This window comes from Amphiprion ocellaris, chromosome 19 (assembly GCF_022539595.1).
Source record: "Amphiprion ocellaris isolate individual 3 ecotype Okinawa chromosome 19, ASM2253959v1, whole genome shotgun sequence".
Lineage (NCBI taxonomy): Eukaryota > Metazoa > Chordata > Actinopteri > Pomacentridae > Amphiprion > Amphiprion ocellaris.
Genome location: NC_072784.1, coordinates 18389745 through 18411710, shown reverse-complemented (window position 1 = coordinate 18411710; position 21966 = coordinate 18389745). Strand labels below are relative to the sequence as shown.

Genomic DNA, 21966 nt, shown 5'->3' with positions numbered 1-21966 from the left:
GAGCAAGAGGGGAAAGGATGGAGGAGGAGGAGAGAGGAGAGAAGGGAGGAGCAAGAGGGGAAAGGATGGAGGAGGAGAGAGGAGAGAAGGGAGGAGCAAGAGGGGAAAGGATGGAGGAGGAGAGAGGAGAGAAGGGAGGAGCAAGAGGGGAAAGGATGGAGGAGGAGAGAGGAGAGAAGGGAGGAGCAAGAGGGGAAAGGATGGAGGAGGAGAGAGGAGAGAAGGGAGGAGCAAGAGGGGAAAGGATGGAGGAGGAGAGAGGAGAGAAGGGAGGAGCAAGAGGGGAAAGGATGGAGGAGGAGGAGGAGGAGAGAGGAGAGAAGGGAGGAGCAAGAGGGGAAAGGATGGAGGAGGAGGAGAGAGGAGAGAAGGGAGGAGCAAGAGGGGAAAGGATGGAGGAGGAGGAGAGGAGAGAAGGGAGGAGCAAGAGGGGAAAGGATGGAGGAGGAGGAGAGAGGAGAGAAGGGAGGAGCAAGAGGGGAAAGGATGGAGAAGGAGAGAGGAGAGAAGGGAGGAGCAAGAGGGGAAAGGATGGAGAAGGAGAGAGGAGAGAAGGGAGGAGCAAGAGGGGAGAGCATGGTGGTGGAGGTGTGTGTGTGTGTGTGTGTCTGTGAAATCCGGTTGGAGTTCAGCTGCTGGGAGTCTCCCTGGATCAGTGGATCGGGGCTTCAGTGAAGGTCCCAAGTCCTCTGGAGACAGAAACAAAGCAACATTTCAACCATCAGAGACTTTGTGCTCCTCACATCGTCCACTGGATTCCGTCACACTACACTGGATCCACGTGAACACAGTGGTGAAGCTGCTCAGACTCTCAGTTGCTGCTGTAAATGACTGAATTGTCTCAACGATTTACTAAATCATATTTCATTCTTGTCCCGGATACATTTACATTGCTCTGTGAAGAGTTACTGCTATTAACTCTTCATTTGGCCAATATCTGCTTGTTTATTAGATGAATAGTGCGACTCATTGAACTACCAGAAGCTGATCAACCCCACGATCATTTCTTCTTCTTTCAGTTATTTTTTTGGCCTTTTTCTGGCTTTATTGAGAGACAGGAAAGTGGGAAGGACCTGCAGTAAAGGGCCATGAAGTGGATTGGAACCCATGACCACTGCGTCAAGAACTATAATCCCAAGGTCAACCTGTTGAGCTACAGCGGGTCGTAGCTGAGTCATTGTAAGCCAAGGGAAAGGGAACATGAGAACTTGCCCTTGCTGTGTATTCTGGGAAACCCTGTGGTTTTTTCCAACTTTGTTGTACCAACAACAAATTACATTTTCAGCTCATTCACAATTACAAATTCAGACATAATGAGGTACACACGATTGGTCTGATGTGTATTTTCAAGTCAAGTATAGCTTTTTTAATTGTTATGCTCAAATGAATCAGAATAACAACTCTGCTGAATAGATTGTAGTTTACTTTTTAACAGTGCAGAGGTCTGCAACATCACAAACCAACGTTACGCCTGTTTTACTTCTTCCTCATATTGTATCTATGACACTTCTTTAAACACAAAATTACATTTTAGCCCTTAATATATATTTTTAAAAAAAAAGAAAATATCTATGCTAATATAAATAAATAAATACAGTGAAAATAGTGTGATTTTGAGGTCAAATTTTGTCAAAGAACAAATTACCACTCATAAAAATATCGATTTTTGATGTAGACATTATTTACCAGTTATGTAAAGTTTTTATCATTTTACCATTATTGTACCAGTTTATGCAGTTACATTTAGAAATGCTAAGCTTTAATAATATAATAACAGTAAATTGTTCAAAAAGTTACAGCTGTTCAAAACGATTATTTCTCACAGAGATTCCGGCTCAACCAGTAAATACTAAATACACAGAACAGATTCAGATCCAGTCACATGCAGCAGTGATGCATCTACACAGAAACACCTTAATAAAATCACTTCACTGGTGTCTCCACCATCACACCAAATAACCACATCGTATTAAAATGAACTTTAAATGTGACTGTTTAAGAAGAGGGTCTGAACACTTTCAAATGATTATATTTTAGCTGATTTGAAGTGTGTAAACAATGTCAAAGAACAGTTTATTATTAGTAAAAATACAGATTTGTGACACAGACATTTACATATTTTTTTTCTCTACAGTCGGCATCTAAATAGATACATGATTTTATTACTTATTCTTTATAAATTATTCAGAACTTTAGAAACTTAAAAAAGTTCATTTCTCACAGTCATTTCGGCTCATCTGCACGTTCTGACGTCATCGCCGCCCCCTTCTCCTAATGCTTCCATCATCTCCGTGGTTACCAAAAATGCACAATCTGTTATTTTATGAAAAATGGCCCAGTCGCCATCTTTGTCTAAAACTTTTACAATCCTGTATAAAACTACAGATGTTTGACGTGGACAATATTCAGAGTTTTTGCCTGTTTTTGAGTCATATTACTGGTCTCAGCACAAACAAACCAACAAATCATATAATATGACAATAAACAGAGGAACATTTCCAGCAACCATCACTCCTGTGCTCTAATGCTACATTGTGTTAGCTAATGGTGTCGACAGGATAACTGATGATTAGAAAACCTTTGTGCAATTATATCAGCACATGAATTAGTGTGAGTTTTTATGGAAAACATGAAATTGTCTGGGTGACCCCAAACTTTTGAACGGTAATGTAAAACAAAAAAACAGTTTCATCAAACCCCTTTAGCGTTTTGTTAAATTATTTCAGAACTTTTATACAGCAAAACTCACAAAAAAACTAATTTACACAAAGAAAACTTCACTCAAACTGTGCTTTACAAAAAAGCCCCCGAAATTCTGATACTCAACAAACTTTAAATTCAACAAATTATTCTCATTTCTTGGACTGAAACCGTTTTCAAAATGTTCACAGAGACCAGAGGATGAGTGAGACGCAGGAAAAGCATGAAATGAATTTTCTTACCTGAACGCAAACTGCAGGTGCTTCAACTGGTGCTTTCTCCGGCAGGCTCTTCTTCTTCTTTTTCTTCTCACGATGATCCGCTGAGGTCTGTCTTCAGTAGGTTGTTGAAATCCTTTAACAGATCGCTTTGCAAAAGGTCTTGATCAAGTCCAGGTGCAAAAAGAGGCCGATCGAAGGTCTGCAGGCCTTTTATATGCGTTCGGAGCGTTTCCATGGTTTCAAATAGTGCACGCACGGGCCTTCAATAAAGCATCCATGATGTCAATTTATTTGTTTCTACACTTGCCTTGTTCCATGTACACGCAGGAGTTTGCACAAAGTCCACCTTGTAACTCCAGTCCAATCACATCTAAAACAGCCAAATCACATTTTGTGCGTAACGACGATTTATCTTTATAAAATTCCTGACACTCTAATGGGGCTCAGGATTCATCCAGAGAAGCTTTAATACAAATACTTCCACCCTATAAACCTTCAGTCCATGTGGAACAGCTGACATGGTGTGTACAAGTCCACAGAATAGTATTTATCCTAAGTGACCGCTGCTGCGCCACGTGTGTAAATGCGCGTAAAGACGCACTGATGGTTTCTGCTGCTGTGATGCTGCAGGTATTTATTCAAGTCAGAGGAAACAATGTAACACACAGCAGCTGTGGGCAGCAAACTGGACCTCTGGAGGTGTTTAAATGTTTCTGCTGAATCCACAGTGACATTCAGTGAAACCTTAACAACATTATTATTTCCGACATGAATCCAGCAGGTTCCACATCTGTCTGACTCACATTATGATCCGGATTTTGACAGACATCTCAATATGTTATGAAGAAGATGATACCCCTGGGTGGTGCTGCTCCACCTGGAAACAACACAAGGCTTGATCTACCCCAACTGGGTCTTTTTATGCAAACGTTTGTCTCGGTTTTTCTGCCGCTAACACAGAAAGGTAACATCTCCAATAGTTCTACAGACACCTGTCCTGTTTAATCACTGACAAAAATCCAAAACAATGTTTCCTCAGTGTTTCTACTTACATCAAGCAATAGTACATTCCTGAGTATGTGTATTCCACACAATACTCTCAGTATGTACAGTATGTGTTTGTACAGTGCAACACATCTGAGACAAACAAACCAGCACAGAACAGTAATATTAGAAAAATATTATAGTATCAAATGGAAGCAAACTGCATAGGGGTCTCAAAAAGTATTCTGACACTTATTTTGTATAAATGATTGACATGTAAATTTGTTTTCTAGTACAGTTAGTTGATAAAAGTTTAAGTGAGAGCATGTAGCTTTACAGGACAACAGCAAATGTTAAAATACTTTCATATAGTCAGCAAACTGACTTGGTTTTACAATATCTACACTAGTTGCTTTAAGCTGCTTTATGTAGTTATTACAAAGTCAAGCGTATATTTAAAACTAAAACAAAGACTTGAAATTATCTTTGAGATTTTTTCTCATCTTACAAATATGATATAAAATGTGCAATTTTAGCGAAAAACGAAGATAAGCATCAGTAAATGCAAGCTAAGTAGTTAGCTAGCTAGCTGCTATGATTGTCTTTGCTAAAGCTACCGTAGTTCACCATTTTTTAAAAACCTCCTTGTTGTATTTGTATATTGATCTTACGGACTCTCAGTTTTAGAATTTGTTATATCAAAACCATAAAGCAATAGAAAGCTTTATGTTTTGTGAAAAGTAGCAGTGACTGCAGGCTAGGTAGTGAGCTAGCTCCTACGATAGCCTTTGCTAAAGCTACTATAGTAGAATCTGATTTCAGGCCGGAGTTTATGTAGCTTCGTGTAATTTAGGAGTATTTATTACTTGTAGTGGGTTCTTGCATTTTTACTGAACTATGCTGTCACATTTTTTTTCCATTTCATTTTACTTTCTTCTTTGATGTAAAGCATCGTGAGCTGCACTTTGTGTATAAACTGTGCTTTAAAAATACAGTTGTTAATATTCTCAAGTATTCAAACTTTAATGACATTTGATTTTGTGCTTAGATATCAAACATTTTCTGCATTTAATTACATTATCGCCAAATTAACAAGGTGGTGGGAGGGTCTGAAATTGGCCCTACAGCCCATTTTAACCCCTTTGTGGGTCAATCCATGATTGGCCAACAGAGAAGGTGAACATGTGGTTTAATTCCATCCAGATGTCAGTAGAAACTGGTAATATTTGTTGCCGAGTCAAACCAGAAACTGCTGATGCCAGAACATGCATGAAAACTTGTTCAATAGTTGACTCAGCTGTTGCTTCATTACTGGTAACCTACATAATTCAGAGTGCATTTTACTCCAACTTAGAAGTCATGGCATTTGAAACAAACTGATTAAAACATGAACAAACGGAAATAGTATTAGAGTGAAAGTGGGCAGAGAACAGGTGGAAGGATGAACGATAGATACTATGTGGTTTAAAATAGTTAAAAAGGTGCGGAAATGTTCAAGAAAAACCAGCACCAGGCATGGTTTTAGTAATAAGACATCTTTATTTATCATTTGGAGAGACATGCTCGATCTCTGTACAGTGTGAATGGAGAGCCAGCTCTAGACTGAACAGTCTGCAGCACAGAGCTGCGACAGAAACACCTTCAGGGAATAACTGCAGCCCCCCTACCTCCAATTCAGACCCTCTTCTTCCCCGACACACTCAGACATTGGTTGCATCACTTGGTCCATTTCCAGGGAATGTTAAAACAGGCCTTCAGGAAACAAACTGAACTCTACTTTCATATCTAAAGGGAACAAAATACAAACAAGTGTCTGTAGCTACCAATCAATCATCTTGTCTTCGTTTAAAAAATAAATACCCATGAGTCATTTCTGAAAAGTGCTCCTCTTACTAGGCTGTGTGCTCAGTAATGAGAGCAGAACATTCCTGTTTTCAGATAATAGGCAGCAGAGGGTTAGAAGGTTCATGATCAATATCAGGACAGATGTTACAACTCCAGCTGTTACATTAGACTGCAGTTATTCACAGAGAAATCAAAACCTCACATTCCTCATAAAAACTAGATGGGACTTTTATTAAATAAAGTGTTGGTGAATAAACTGTGTAAAAAGTGCAAAGCAGCTCCATTAAATCAGGAGATGTGAGACTTCCACAGCATGGATCACCATCTGCTGTGTTGATTCATAGCTGAATGTCAGAATGAACCGAGACAGAAAAGCTGCTTTGAGCTGCAACATTACGGTCTGACAATCCAACACCATCACAGTTTTCATCTGGTTGTTTTGCTCCAACATGCTGTGAAGTTCAGTTTTTACCTGAATCAATACAGAGATTCTATTTCCAACCAAGACTGGAATAAAAATTAGAATGTTATGAGGTTATTAATGCAACTAAATCCTTTCAGATGGAAGGATTTACTTCTAAGTTCTAATTCAAGTTTCAGTTGGAGCACATTGCATTCACAAAGAAAAACAGCGAAACCTTCATAGCAACATTTAATAAACCTAAAGCTTCCCTGTTGGCACATTGGTGGAGTTTGTTACTGAGCATCTGAACCTTAAATCCAGTGAGACGACCATCTTCAGTCGAGGCCAGTCAGAGAACTTCAAGACCTTCCATCAGCTGGACCAGATGTGGCATCATCTCCCTCTGAACATCTGGATGACAGGAGAAAAGACAGAAATCAAACACAGATCACAGAAATACAATTTATTCACTTTCATCATTTTATAAAAGTAGCATGAACTTTATTCAAACTTGACAATATCAGTAATGAAAGTAAATGTTTTTATCTCGTGTTGAAGCTAAATTTAAAGTCAATTTTAATGACAGTTTATCCTGAGAGGAGTGAGAATGGAGCTTTTCTTTCCTTTCTAGAATATTCCCTCAAAATACTATGTTTATTATTGGCTTTAGAACATTGTTCTTTACTTATTTATTTTTAGATACCTCAGACTGATGCACTTTGCTGGTTTGCAGATAATTTCATGTACAATGACAGTAAAGATCTTTTATTACATTTTGCTAAAACAAGAACTGCAAACTTTCTCAACCATCTCTCAGTCTGCAAAATTCCAACAGCGACAAAGAATTATCTGATGTAGTTATTATAATCTAACCAGCCCTGGAATTAATAAAAATCTGTATATGGAATTGATTTTCTCTGATGGGACCACTAAAACTGCATACAATAAAGTAAATCTCTTCTGCACTGCACACATACTACACTTTTGTATAACTCTGGATGTCAGAGTAAAGGCAGACAGATCCACCAATCAGCCACAACATTCTGACCACTGAAGAGAACAACATCCATCATCTTGTTCTAAAGCAATGTTCTGCTGGGAAACCTTGACATTCATGTGGATGTTTGACATGTACCACCACCTAAACACTGCAGGACAAACAACCCCCTAGTCTCCATGGCAACAGCAGTCCTTGATGCCAGCTGCCACCCTCAGGAGGACAAACTAAACTGCTCAGGAGTGGTCTGAGGAACACGACAGAGCTAAGCTGTTCACCTGGGTTCCACACTCCCCACATCCACATCTGATGGAGCATCTGTGGGATGGTCCAGGATCAGCCTGGTCTAGGTAGGATCCACCCTGCAACCCACAGGATCCACAGGATCCACAGGACATCCTCAGAGGTTCTGATGAACCACTGAGTCAGAGGAGTTTTAGCAGCATAAAGGGACCAACACAGTATTAGTCAGGTGGTCAGAATGTTATACTGTCATATTGTCATGCTGATTATATGATCAGTAAATGTTACCATCAATTATAACGTCCACATTGATCAGGAAAAAAAAAACAGCTATCAGTTTATTCAGAAACTGTGGGGTTAAACCTAAAAACACAGACCTCAACAGCAGTTTGTTTCAAGGCACAACACCAGCTGGTTTTCACTAAAGAAGCTTTCAGAGCAACAATTAAATGACAGTTTTGTTCTCATTAAGTTCAGAATCAGCCAAAATAATGTACACACATCAAGAAAAGAAAAACTTTTATAAATATTTCATTTGTATAAGTACTTCTATACATATAGATACCTCTTTCAAAGTTTGATCAAATCACGATAACTCTGTGTCCTGTTGTACGATGTTTTCCCAACAGATGGCGCTACCCTCATGAATGGAGCATCAACAAGTGACGTCTACAACACAACAGAAATGTCTGGAAGCCAGTGGCCACCACTTTGAGCACCTCTTGTAATTGTAGAGGCCAAAGATAACTTTTATTAATCTCGTGATGTCTGAATAAATTTGGTATTGAAAGATTTATGCAACTTTTTCTTTTCCTGATGTGTGTAAACATTATTTTGGCTGACTCTGTATAATGGGTTTCTGACAGGTCACCAGGCAACATCTTTTTATAATAATGACAAACATACCTGCATTCTACAGGAGTGATTTTCCTCATGTGCAGGTAAAGATGTGTGAGGAGCTTTGAGATGACAGGAGCAGGAGTCATCCTCACTAATTCAGCTTCCACCTAGAAACAGAAAGACCACAAACAAACACACTGATATACTCTCAAACGTTCAACCTCACAGCCTCAAAATATCTGTTTAGGAAGTGGTGTGTTTCTAAATTCTGCTGAAAGCATTGACAGACATTCTCTTACAAGGTTGTGTAAAAAGCAGCCTGTCCTCTGAGCTACTGAGAAATCTTCCTGAACAAAGTTTCTACGTGTAAATCAGCTCAACAAAAACTAAAGCCTCAGTCAGAGATAACAGGTATCGCAAATTATAAACAACTTTCTTTGTTAACTCAGACTTTCTGCTTCAACCTCAAATAAAAAGGGGAATTTAACTCATCGGGTGACTGAAAATGAACGGCTTGTGGAGTTCTAGATCCAAAAGTAGGATGTTTCAACTCATGTTTCACTACAAATACATACAGTAATAAATAAATACAATGGCTGGTTGATAGTTTATTCACTATTAATGTCACTTTATATACTGGATTGAACTTGAGCAGTGGAAGAGAGAAGAAATTTAATGAAATTATGGAGATTAAGAGAGGTAATGTTGCGCAATGTTAAGTTAAGCGCAGTTTAATTCAAACCAGCTGAATGTTAAACTTCAGTGCAGCTGAACGAGTTTCAGTTAACCTGAAAGTAAAATAACTTTTTTAAAAGCTAAAATACACAGCAGAGAAATACAGGTTGAGAAGGTCATTCTAATAATGACGGACAGCTGCGTCAGCAACTAACAGGTGTTCAGCGGTAAGTTAGTTCGGTAAAGTTGGCAAGATATTCACAGATTCGGACTTCTGGCATCAATAACTCATGAGATATACGTTGTAAAAACATAAACAATGCCTCTTTCCCATCGTTGTAAGCTAGACAATGTACTACAAGGCCAGTTTTATCAAAAGTCGCTGTCTTTCAAGCTGCAGAAATAACATTGATGTCTATGAGCAGCCAGCTGTGCAACGAGTGAACAGGTACAGTGTGCAAATGGCAAAACCGCTGCAACAGCGAAGAGAGGCACTACACAAATATTCAATTACTTAATTTTTATACACTGTAGTGTCACCAAATTTACTGCAGTCATCAATTGTCTCCTGCTGGTCATACTACAACTCTTGGTTTGATACTAAATACAAAATCTGAATTTTAAGGAATTTTCATTATTTTAGTATTATTTTATTAGTCATAAAATTCAATAACTTCCCTCTTATGTACTGCAGAAAGATTACACTCTGTCTAACTATCAGTTGGCTCCTGTTGATCATACTACAACTCTTGGTTTGATATTTAACTATTTTTCATGATTTTAATGATTTTTTATTAGCAATGAAATTGTTGTTATATATCTCAAATATTTTTTGTTGCAAAAGACAAAAGTGCTCATCCATTTTTTTGGTAGATTGTGGAACATTAATAACCAAAAGTAACTGAATTAGATTTTATTTGGGTTGTTTATTGTCATGTGAAGTTGTGCACATTATTTAGTGTGCATGCTTGTGTGTGAAGTTTAAGGATTATGAGTAAATTAGCTTTGATGGCTCTTCTCTTGATGTATGTGGCACTATATTTTTAGATCCATAGTGCACCTGTTTGTCGAAATACATGAAACTGAATATTAATGGAACTTGGAATCCTCACCAAAGACAGGATCAGATAACACCATTATACCAAACTAAACTGTTTAGACTGTCTCTTCAAGTACTGACGATTGGCAAGAAAGACAATAAGACGCCTTCTTACAAGGCTGCAGCATTAACTGATTCATTTAAACCATAATGTTAAACTGCTAATAATATTATCCAAGTTAAGGACTGTACGGACAATACTTGGAAGAAAAAACCTGAAGGTATGATCAGTAGGACCTTTTGATGGTTGGATGGAGTTTACGTTTTCTGCAGTGTTTAAGAGTAAAGTGATTGAATTTTATTTACTACAAAAATTCCTTAAAATTCTGATTTTTTATTTAAGATCAAACCAAGCATTGTAGTATGACAATCAGGAGCCAACTGAAGGCTCTAGTGAATTTGATGACAGGACAGTACATAAGAGTGAAGTTATTGAATTGTATTACTTATAAAATGATAATAAAATAAAAAAATTCATTAAAATTATGAAAAAATGTTTTTATATCAAACCAAGAGTTGTAGTATGACCAGTAGGAGCCAACTGATGGCTCCAGTGATTTTAGTGGCACTACAATGTATAAGAATGAAGTTATTGAATTGTAGTACCAATAAAAATTCCTTAAAATTCTGATTTTGTATTTAATATCAAACCAAGGGTTGTACTATGACAGTCATGAGACAACTGATGGCAGCAGCAAGTTTGGTGACACTACAGTACATAAGAGTGAAGTTAATGAATTTTATTATGAATAAAAATTATTTAAAATTCAAATTTTGTACTTAATATCAAACCACGTGTTGTAGTATGACCAGCAGAAGCCAATTGATGGCTCCAATGATTTTGGTGACACTTCAATGTATAAGAGTAAAGGTACTGAATTTTATGACAAATAAAATAATAATTTAAAAAATGAAAATTCCTTGAAATTCAGATTCTGTATTTAATATCAAAGCAAGAGTTGTAGTATGACCAGCAGGAGACAATTGAAGGCTCCAGTGATTTTGGTGACACTACAGTAAACAAGAGTGAAGTTATTGAATTTTATTACTACTAAAAATTGTTTAAAATGATTTTTTTTAAATTTAATGTCAAACCAAGTCTTGTAGTATGATCAACAGGAGACAACTGAAGGCTCCACTGATTTTGGTGATACTACAGAGCATAAGAGTGAAGTTGACTTTTATGACTAATAAAATAATAATAATAATAAAACAATAAAAATTCATTAAAATTCAGATTTTGTATTTAGTGTCAAACCAAGAGTTGTAGTATGACCAGCAGGAGACAACTGAAGGCTCCACTGATTTTGGTGATACTACAGAGCATAAGAGTGAAGTTGACTTTTATGACTAATAAAATAATAATAATAATAAAACAATAAAAATTCATTAAAATTCAGATTTTGTATTTAGTGTCAAACCAAGAGTTGTAGTATGACCAGCAGGAGACAACTGATGGTTCCAGTGATTTTGGTGACACTACAGTAAACAAGTGTGAAGTTGTTGAATTTATTACTAAAACAATAATACTAAAACAATGAAAATTCCTTAAAATTCAGATTTTGTATTTAGTATCAAACCAAGAGTTGTAGTATGACCACCAGGAGAAAATTGAAGGCTCCAGTCATTTTGGTGACACTACAGTACATAAGAGTGAAGTTAGAGAATTTTATGACTAATAAAATAATAATAAAATAATGAAAATTCCTTAAAATTCAGATTTTGCATTTAATATCAAAGTAAGAGTTGTAGTATGACCAGCAGGAGACAATTGATGGCTCCAGTGATTTTGGTGACACTACAGTAAACAAGAGTGAAGTCATTGAATTTATTACCAATAAAACAATACTAAAATAATAAAAATATTCCTTAAAATTCAGATTTTGCATTTAGTGTCAAACAAAGAGTTGTAGTATGACCAGCAGGAGACAACTGATGGCTCCAGTGATTTTGGTGACACTACAGTACATAAGAGTGAAGTTATTGAATTTTATGACTAATGAAATAATAATAAAATAATAAAAATTCCTTAAAATTCGGATTTTGCATTTAGTGTCAAACAAAGAGTTGTAGTATGACCAGCAGGAGACAACTGATGGCTCCAATGATTTTGGTGACACTACAGTACATAAGAGTGAAGTTAGAGAATTTTATGACTAATAAAATAATAATAAAAATTCCTTAAAATTCGGATTTTGCATTTATTGTCAAATCAAGAGTTGTAGTATGACCAGCAGGAGACAATTGATGGCTCCAATGATTTTGGTGACACTACAGTAAACAAGAGTGAAGTCATTGAATTTATTACTAATAAAACAATACTAAAATAACAAAAATTCCTTAAAATTCAGATTTTGTATTTAATATCAAACCAAGAGTTGTAGTATGACCAGCAGATGACAATTGAAGGCTCCAATGATTTTGGTGACACTACAGTACATAAGAGTGAAGTTATTGAATTTTATTACTAATAAAAATTCCTTAAAATTATTTTTTTTAAATTTAATGTCAAACCAAGAGTTGTAGTATGATCAACAGGAGACAACTGAAGGCTCCAATGATTTTGGTGACACTACAGTACATAAACAATACTAAAATAATAAAAATTCCTTAAAATTCAGATTTTTTATTTAATATCAAAGCAAGAGTTGTAGTATGACCAGCAGGAGACAACTGATGGCTCCAGTGATTTTGGTGACACTACAGTACATAAGAGTGAAGTTATTGAATTTTATGACTAATAAAATAATAATAAAAATTCCTTAAAATTCGGATTTTGCATTTATTGTCAAACCAAGAGTTGTAGTATGACCAGCAGGAGACAATTGAAAGCTCCAGTGATTTTGGTGACACTACAGTAAACAAGAGTGAAGTTATTGAATTTATTACTAATAAAAAAAATACTGAAATAATGAAAATTCCTTAAAATTCAGATTTTGTATTTAATATCAAACCAAGAGTTGTAGTATGACCAGCAGGAGACAATTGAAGGCTCCAGTGATTTTGGTGACACTACAGTACATAAGAGTGAAGTTATTGAATTTTATGACTAATAAAATAATAATAAAATAATAAAAATTCCTTAAAATTCAGATTTTTTTTATGTAGTGTCAAACCAAGAGTTGTAGTATGACCAGCAGGAGACAATTGAAGGCTCCAGTGATTTTGATGACACTACAGTACATAAGAGTGAAGTTGTTGAATTTATTACTAATAAAATAATAAAGTAATAAAAATTCCTTAAAATTCAGATTTTGTATTTAGTGTCAAACCAAGAGTTGTAGTATGACCAGCAGGAGACAAGTGATGGCTGCAGTAAATTTGGTGACACTACAGTGTATAAAAATTAAGTAATTGAATATTTGTGTAGTGCCTCTCTTCGCTGTTGCAGCGGTTTTGCCATTTGCACACTGTACCTGTTCACTCGTCGCACAGCTGGCTGCTCATAGACATCAGTGTTATTTCTGCAGCTTGAAAGACAGCGACTTTTGATAAAACTGGCCATGTAGCACATTGTCTAGCTTACAACGATTTGAAAGAGGTATTGTTTATGTTTTTACAACGTATATCTCATGAGTTATTGATGCCGGAAGTTTGAATCTGTGAATATCTTGCCAACTTTACCTAACTCGGTAAGTTACCCACCTGTGTTAATTAGCCCGCTAGCTAACTTAGCCGCTTAGCTAGCTAATGCGTCCGGACCAACTGCTCAAACACGACAAAACACAACTCTTCACAAGTCGCTGACTTAACGTATAACAAAACAACGCTACTGGTTAGAAGTATTTATCTACTTACCGTGTTTTAGTCCAAAAACAAGATCAACAGCAGCCAGAGATGCTACCAGACGTGCCGACTATAGATATATAGAAGACTAGATACGCTAGCGCGCTGTCTTCTATATTATCTATGGTCTGGCCAATCACTGCTCTCTGGCTCCGCCCTCTGAGAATCTTGTTGTCGTTTGGCTCCACACTTGCTGATGACCACTTCCGGTCTCAGAAAATGAAAAAACGGACCTTTTTCCGTTTCTGTCTCTTACTGATTTTACTTTCTTGTTATTCTAAATATAAAACGAAAATCAAAGTTTTTTTTTTTAAATCGTATATCCCTTTATCATCAAGGAAAAACGGCTTGTATTTCAATTTCAATTTTCGTATTTTAAAACGAAAATCAAATAACCACTCGTTTGTTTTTCAATACCCGTTTCAGAACGGAAAATCCAATTACCAGATCCGTACACGGACCCACCACACACACCTTTGACACACTTCCACACATTAGTTGAGGAGCAGCGAAAACCTGGTCGTGCCAAACTATTTTACATCTGGCGAAGCTCTCCAGCAAACTACAGCGTCGGATGAAGAGTCCAGCCACTCCTCTGGCCACCAGCGCGGATGAAGCCGATCTTATCGAAGGAATTGAGCATTCCGGTGACATGTAAGTCTGTATTCATGAGAAGTTGTTTGTTTTGAGTTGGAGAAAAGTAAAGAAAGTATAATATACATGTAACGCCGCCGAAAGCATTCCGCGCAAAATACGCATCATTTTTACAAGTCATGTGCTGCGCACAGCTAACGTACCACGTAACTTTTTCTGTGTGCAGCATTTACAATGTTGGGGAGGAGGAGGAGGAGGAGGAAGAGGAGAGAATGAAGGTCTCCTGCTGTCCTGGTACCCAGCGAGAGGTAGAGGGACAGACCGGCCTCCAGCCAGGAGACGCTGCAGCAGCCGCTCCACCAGCGAGCGCTCCGGGAGAGGCGCTCCCTACAGCTGGCTGGAAAACTGAGAAGGAACCTGACAGCTTACCTTCTCTGCCACATTTCCTGCCGAAAAGGAGGCCAGGTGTCCAGCCACCTCTGTCAGAATATTTGGACAGCCCTTCTCCATCAGACCTGTCCAAGTACTTGGACCAGGAGACCATCAAAATACTGTTTGTGATTCAACTCAGTAAAAACGATTTTCTTTTATTTTCAAATGCACCTTTTATGGTCTGACCATGGTTTTGTACATAAAATATGTGTGTTCATAAGTATCTGGCACACTTAGAAATTTGATTGCACTATTGTAAATAATTTGTTTTGATGTTGATGTCTGCAAATTTTGCAGTTTTGTTTATTTTCGTTTTTTTTACAGGTTACAAAATTGACCATATCTCAAAAAGCAAATTATGTACAGACGCCAAATAAATTTCCTGTGGTTCCAAAGGTTATTGTGCAACTTTTTTATTTACAAATTTGAGGGATACAGCTATGCAATTTCTGTATTTTGAAATATATGTGAAAAAAACAAATGATTTTCATTTTTTAAGATATATTGCACTTTTAAGCAATTTTTTGTAGTAGTTAAGACATAAGTCAATACATATTATTAAAATTTGGGATATGAGGGTTATTTTGATGTAAAGCAAATAAAAATACTCCAAAAAATGGCACTACAGCATGTAAAAATGTAAAAATATGTCCTGGCGGACTTGCACAATGGTGGGTCTTAAAGGGTTAAAGGTGGTGCAGTCTCTTTAAATATTATGTGGGAATTTTCACTTTGTGTTGGTATTTTCTGTATTTTTAACACCACAAATAAATGTTTACCTCCTTGATTTACTTTGTTAGACTGGTGTTGAAGTTTTCTATATTTTTTTTGCAGTTTCCGCTATATTACTATAAATAGACACAGGCCTGGAGAGGGAAGAAAACACAGGAGAATGCATCTCCTCTGTCTTTGTACTTGAAGTGAAGTCTTTTTCTGTCTGTTATCATCTTCACCTGTTTTCAGCTTTGTGTCTTCCCTACACTATAAGAAAGATTTTCACACACTTTTACCTCTTAGACTCTCAAGATTAAAGCAACATTAAAGGTTTAACTTGCACATTTTTGAAATTAACTCATTGTATTTGCTTTGAAACCCATCCAACAGCACGTGAGAACTGTGTTGAGTTAAACTGGGAGTGTCGAAACAAAGGGCATAAAATGATCAAATTTCGATGACCTGAGGTTTGAGAGTGAGCTTCAGCACTTTTGACAGTTTAAACCACTACAAACCATTGACAAAAAGCACAATCAGCATCATAATAGGTATTCTGCTCAGTTAAAATGAATAGATACTCACTCAAAAGCACCAATTCTTGAGTGTCTTCAACTGCAGAATTTGCTCTCAAAGACTGCCATCTAGAGGCCTACTCTCGTATTACGTATACTCACACAACTTAAAGACAATGTAGTGCTCTGGCCATGCCATAAAGAATTTTTAAAAACTATTTTAAGAACAGAATAATGGCCTCAAAATATTTTCTAGACTATTTATAGATACTGCATGCACTGATAGCGCATTATAATGTATACATTTAAAGGGCTCAGATACCTGGAATAGGCTGACTTGAAGAGAAAAAGTTGTCTTTGTGTCCTTAAAAAAGTTCATCACCCTGTGTCTTCTTCTACAATCCCCCACTGCAAACATGTCTTGACATCCAGCAGGGCCTGGCACTCTTTGATAGTTGGCTGTGTGTCTGACCTGATGTGTGTCAGGCTGGTAGAAGGCGCCTGCAGCCCCATCATTGGAACTCAATTGCAGGCTTCAGTCTCAGTCAGGCTCACCTCTAGAGAATCTGCAAGGGTAAAAGAAAGAAGTCAAATATTTTCAAGCTAAGCTGGAGCCTCACTGACCTGCATGTTTGATTTGTTTTTCAAAATTTATGTGGGTTATATTCTGCTGACTCTTCAGAATTCCTTCAGCTGATATGCGAGGGTTGAAAGTCGTGTTATTCCTGGCAGGCTCGGGGAATTGTCTCACCATGTTAGTTTGTTTTTTTTGGAAACTCTCAGCATGCATCGTGACACAGATGAGTATCTTATAACAATACAGACAACTTGTGAAAGGACACTTAAAAGTCTTGGTATTATTACAGTATTGCAATAGGTTTTCTTGATGCTTCTATGCCTCCAAAATCAATGAGTCATGTAATAAATGCTGCGTGTTGGATATGAAATGTTGCTTTTCTATTACCACTTCTATATGTATTAGAATCATGTCATATTTTACATAAAATATATTTAGTGGAAACTCCTTTTGTCAGTGTCCTTCAATTGGACATGATTCTAATAAAGAAAGCAAGCTAAAGTAGATGACAGTGATCGTAAATTCTGTTTCACTGAAAGTGAGTCATCCTTGTTTCCAAAAATACAGTGTAATAATGAAAACAGGAACATTATAATGTTCCTCAAAGCCACTATAATTACTATTTTTATTTTAACAAAGATCAAACCTTGTATAGGGAAAATGCCACACAGAAAATAATCAGCCACTCAGCTCTGTGAAACTTTTTTTAAGCTCATTGGTTTTCCAGCCAGAAACTTTGCTTAGATTCAATGTCATTGTTTCCATCAGTGTCATTTTTGTCACAATATACATCTAAGTTTAGCAAAAAGTTCTATTTATTATGTGCTGAAGACCAAACAGCAGGCAAAGTTAGTGACTTTAAAAAGAGATGAGCGTGCATCCTTGACTTTACACTCCCAAGCTGGCCAAAACACAGCTTAAATTGAATGCTAATGTTGCTCTTTATCTTCTGGCTGCAAAGAAGTGTCTGTTTTCGAAGTTTTAGTCGCCAGCTTAAAAGGTGAAATTATGTCAGTGCTGTGTTTGGCTCATCTAAAAAAAAAAAAAATCCGCTTTAAGAAATAGCAATGATGTTATTTTGTTTAACACAATGCTGTGTGTCTTCAAGCCCAGCATCAGGTCTTCAGTGGAGATGTTCAACCACCTACATGAACCTGCATGTTATCCATGAATTTACTCATGTTTATGTTGTGCCCCCTCTGCCTGAGTTGAACTAACAAACCAAAAATGACCCTGCTTTATTTATAATTTTTCACATAAAATTAGATAAACTACTCCCCAAACTGTTCCCAATTCAGTTTCTCTCCAGTGTTGGCAATATATGCAGATTATGTGTCTGGACACACACGTGCAATACATGTTTATTATACATTGTGTTCTCTGCTGTTAATGCTCAGAGCTACATCAAGTTCAACCGGCTGTTACAACTCAGTTGGTAATGTTTGTCATTGTTTCCATTTCCTGATTCTGATTACTAAAACTCCCTATGGTTGTTTCTCAGGTAGGCCTGCTCTTGTTGTTCTGCTGCAACTCCATCCCTCTCAGGATAATCATCAAACTAATAACGTTGACCTTCAGGCTAATGCAGGCCCTGCTCCTTTTCCATCATCACTGGCCAACTGAAGTACATTTTTGTCACGTCACTCAAAATTTCAGCTGGCAGGGAAACAGCATTATTCATGCTCTGTAATTCTTTGAGTTTATTCTGAGTGATCGAGCAGCAGTTTTGATGTCAAACCTACTTGAATGTACAGTCATCTGCTGCCAGCTTGATGGGAGCCAGCTGAAGGGTCAGCTCTGACACAGCAGCGCCAGCTGCCTGCCTCTCACACAACAAAGTAATTACTCATGTCACACTGAATGACTTGCTTCAATGGGTGCAATCTTTTAATTTTCATCAAATCTGGAAATACTCCAGTGTCCATGTGTGCCCAATAAACTGGTTGGTGGGAAAAAATTGAATGCAAACTGATTTTTATGAATAAACGCATCTGTAAATCAAATGCAATATTAAAAACTCGTCAATAACTTATCAATACCTTGGCACAACCTGCTCCAAGAAGCTGCCTCTCCCACAGGCAGCTGTGGAGGATCATCTGCTGTTGTTGATGCTAATCAATGCAGCACATAAAAGCAGTGAAGCTGATACTCTTGGCCACCTACAATGCCAAAGTCCCCAGTCATGCTGCTAAATCTGCCAAAGCAAGCGGCAGTTGACACAAAGATGCCCTTACCTGCCGTCCTGCCAGCCATCCTGCCAGATCTCTGGGACATAACAGTCCCATGGTGAGGAGACCCAGGAGCACCCGAAACCAGAGCCAAAACCCACCACCTGCAACCAGAGACCAGGCTCAGTGGTCACGCTGCAGAGAGACGAGGACGTCTGGTGTCTGTTTGTGCTGTGCAAACACCACCTAGTCCTTGTCTCAGCTCTAGAAATATACATTCATGTATCTGTGGCTGTGTGAAAAAAGAAAGTGTGTTTAATGAAAGCCTTCACAGTCTTCACACCCGTCACATACAGATATATGGACACACACAGTACGGATACTTTACAATTAGATGTTTAAATTTCATCAGAAAATAATAACCAGTTTCTAAGTTATTCTTGTACCTTGTCAGCTTTGGTTGTCTTTTCTTTACATGACATAGAGAGGAAAAAAATGCTTGTGCTTATTTTTTGTATTATTCTTACTTCACAGTTTTAGGGGTTGTATTTTGTGAAACTTGGTGCATGAAACAGAATAAATGTCAGACACACTCTAAAGAAAACAAACATATGGGCTCAACAAACAGAATTAACGCAACAGTTTGCATCAGTCTTCTTGAGTTGTGACAACTTCTAATGAAATTATGTTCAACCCACAAACTATATGAAATCAGAGGAATTAGCTTTACTTCTATAATCATAGGCATTTTAATTATCAGTCTCAGATATTGCCCATTTGTGTTAAGGGGACTTGAAATCCTGAATTCATGGTGAAGAAAAAAATAAGTTGTTAAGTCTATTTCATTAAGTTTCCTCAAGTTGAATTTAGTTTTAAATTAATATATGTAGATTCAAATTACATGCAATATTAAGTTGATGGACCCACCAACATTATTATGTCAACCCAACTTTTAAAATTATCTTTCCAACTTAGTTGATCTAAATGAGTAAATTAGTTTCTTTTCTTTTTTTTAAATCTTGCAACCATCTATTCGTTGAATTAATTTTTAAAGAGTGTATAACTGTGAGGTCTGTGTAATGCAACAAAACAACAAAAATAATATAATTATATTTAGCAGCATTTATTGTTACTTTCAGTTGTTGCTTTATCAGTATTTTAAGCTCACACATGCAGGAATATGTGAACTCTGCTCGATGAGTTTTGAAAGTATTCCTGATCGCACTGAATTTGCTAATACGTCAGCCAAAACTCCCTTCATCAGATTTTACACAACTAAATGTCTCTGTAGGGCTGCTGACATGCTCCCTGATACATTTCAGAGAGTAATTCCAGCCCCACAGCATCAAGTCAGCCCACTTCAGTGTCAACAGAGATCCCTGAAACCAAGGCCCTTGATTTATACGAGTTAAGGCAGCTCAGCATGTTATGTAATTGTGTGATGGCACAGCTTATTCAAATATTTATTCAAACACACCATTTTGTATTGGAAGTTTTTACAGTAACTGACATCAGATGGTCAGATGTCACAGATTATATATTTTTTTAAATAGTTTAAGAAATATGGCTGTTTTTAGTATTTCAGATGCAAAGATTCCACCAATAAGTTGGAGCTGAGAGGCTTAAAAACTCAGTTCATGCAGGCAATTAAGCTACTTGCTACTTCTAACCTGGTCAGATTTGAACACACAGACACAACACATATATTTAGATTTAGGATGATTAGCCTACAAATTGAAGTTGGGTTTTAAAAAAAAAAAGAAGCTGTAACCATTTTAAAAACAAGCAAAAAAGAAAGAAAGAAAAAAGAAAGAAAGAAAGAAAGAAAGAAAATCCAAACCTTGCAGAGAATAATCACAGTTTTTACTATCTTAATGAGTGCAATTGTCTCTATTTTTGTCTAGTTTTTAATTTTCTGTCCTTCCTTGAAAACCCATAAAGCAGGGGTCACCAACCTTTTTGAACCTGAGAGCAACTTCAAGGGTACTGAGTAGTACAAAGGGCACCTTGTTAGATACAAACTTCCTCAATAGCAAACTTGCGCCATCACCTTTAAACAATAATAATGAAAATGATATATAAAAAGACTGTCTGATCACATTTATGTTAATTATTCCTTAAAATAATTATTAACAATGATTTCCACAACAATGACGGTAGGAAACACACACACACATATATATATGGAAATCTGGTATCCCTTCTCTGAAACTTTGGTAAATATCTTTCTTGGCAGTTTTGTATGAATCAGCATATTTAAAGATAAAGATAAGATAAAGTTCTTTATTTCTCCCCACTCCAGGGGAAATTTACATTGTTACAGCAGCTTTATTTACAATATTTGCAGCATTTTGTTCAAAATCACACCAGTTACATTTCTGTGCAAATTGTCACTTCTAACATTTTTAAGAAATCATTAACTGTCATCAAATCATGCTTCATTTGTGCAAACCCCTACCTTTGTAACATTTTTGAACAATTCATGAACTCTGTCCCATGTTTGTAAAAATGATCAGTTATGTAAGAAAAAAAATCAACTCTTTCACATTTTGAAATGAATCCTATCACATTAGTATTAATCACCAGCATTTTTCACCAGCATTGCAACATTTTAACAGATCATAATAACAAATCATTACATGTTTTCAACAAATTATTTTCACGTTTTTATGTAATGGCACGGTGTTTTGAATGACAACATGTTACCTCTTTCTTTGTCTGTAAATGTGTGTTAGTGGGAAGCCTGGCATTGCAGAGCTTATCATGTCTTACCTTTACCTTGCAGCTCACAGTTCAGATGGTTCAGTTTCCCAGTGATGTCCGTTAAAAATGCCAGTGCAAGAATCCACTTAGTGTCCTCAAGCAGCAAGGTGTCTTCCCCTTTGGATTGCATCAACTCTTTGATTTCGGCCAACAGTGACAAAAAACGCTGCAAAACTGTTCCCCTGCTGATCCATGGGGTTTCTGTGTGTAGTAACAGGTCACCATGTTCAGCGGACAGCTCCTCCAGCAGCACCTTCAATGTCCTGGTTGTTTGGCTTTGGAGCCATTTATGATCTTTATGACAGGAGTCATCACATGCTCAAATCCGGCCACTTTTGTACATACATATGTCCTGCTGGTGAATGATGCAGTGGTAATGTAGGAATGTTGGGAAGTCTGGATCACCTCTGCAT

General features: G+C 37.0%; 1 long non-coding RNA gene across 1 annotated transcript; it reads right to left on the bottom strand.

Annotated features, from left to right (window-relative positions):
• Positions 1 to 5480: 5480 nt before the first annotated feature.
• On the bottom strand, positions 5481 to 14021 carry LOC129347524 (uncharacterized). The gene is made up of 4 exons (XR_008599660.1): positions 13806 to 14021; positions 8300 to 8400; positions 7429 to 7570; positions 5481 to 6564 (listed from the first exon to the last, which is right to left on the bottom strand). It is a non-coding gene; the product is annotated as an uncharacterized LOC129347524 (long non-coding RNA).
• Positions 14022 to 21966: the final 7945 nt, after the last annotated feature.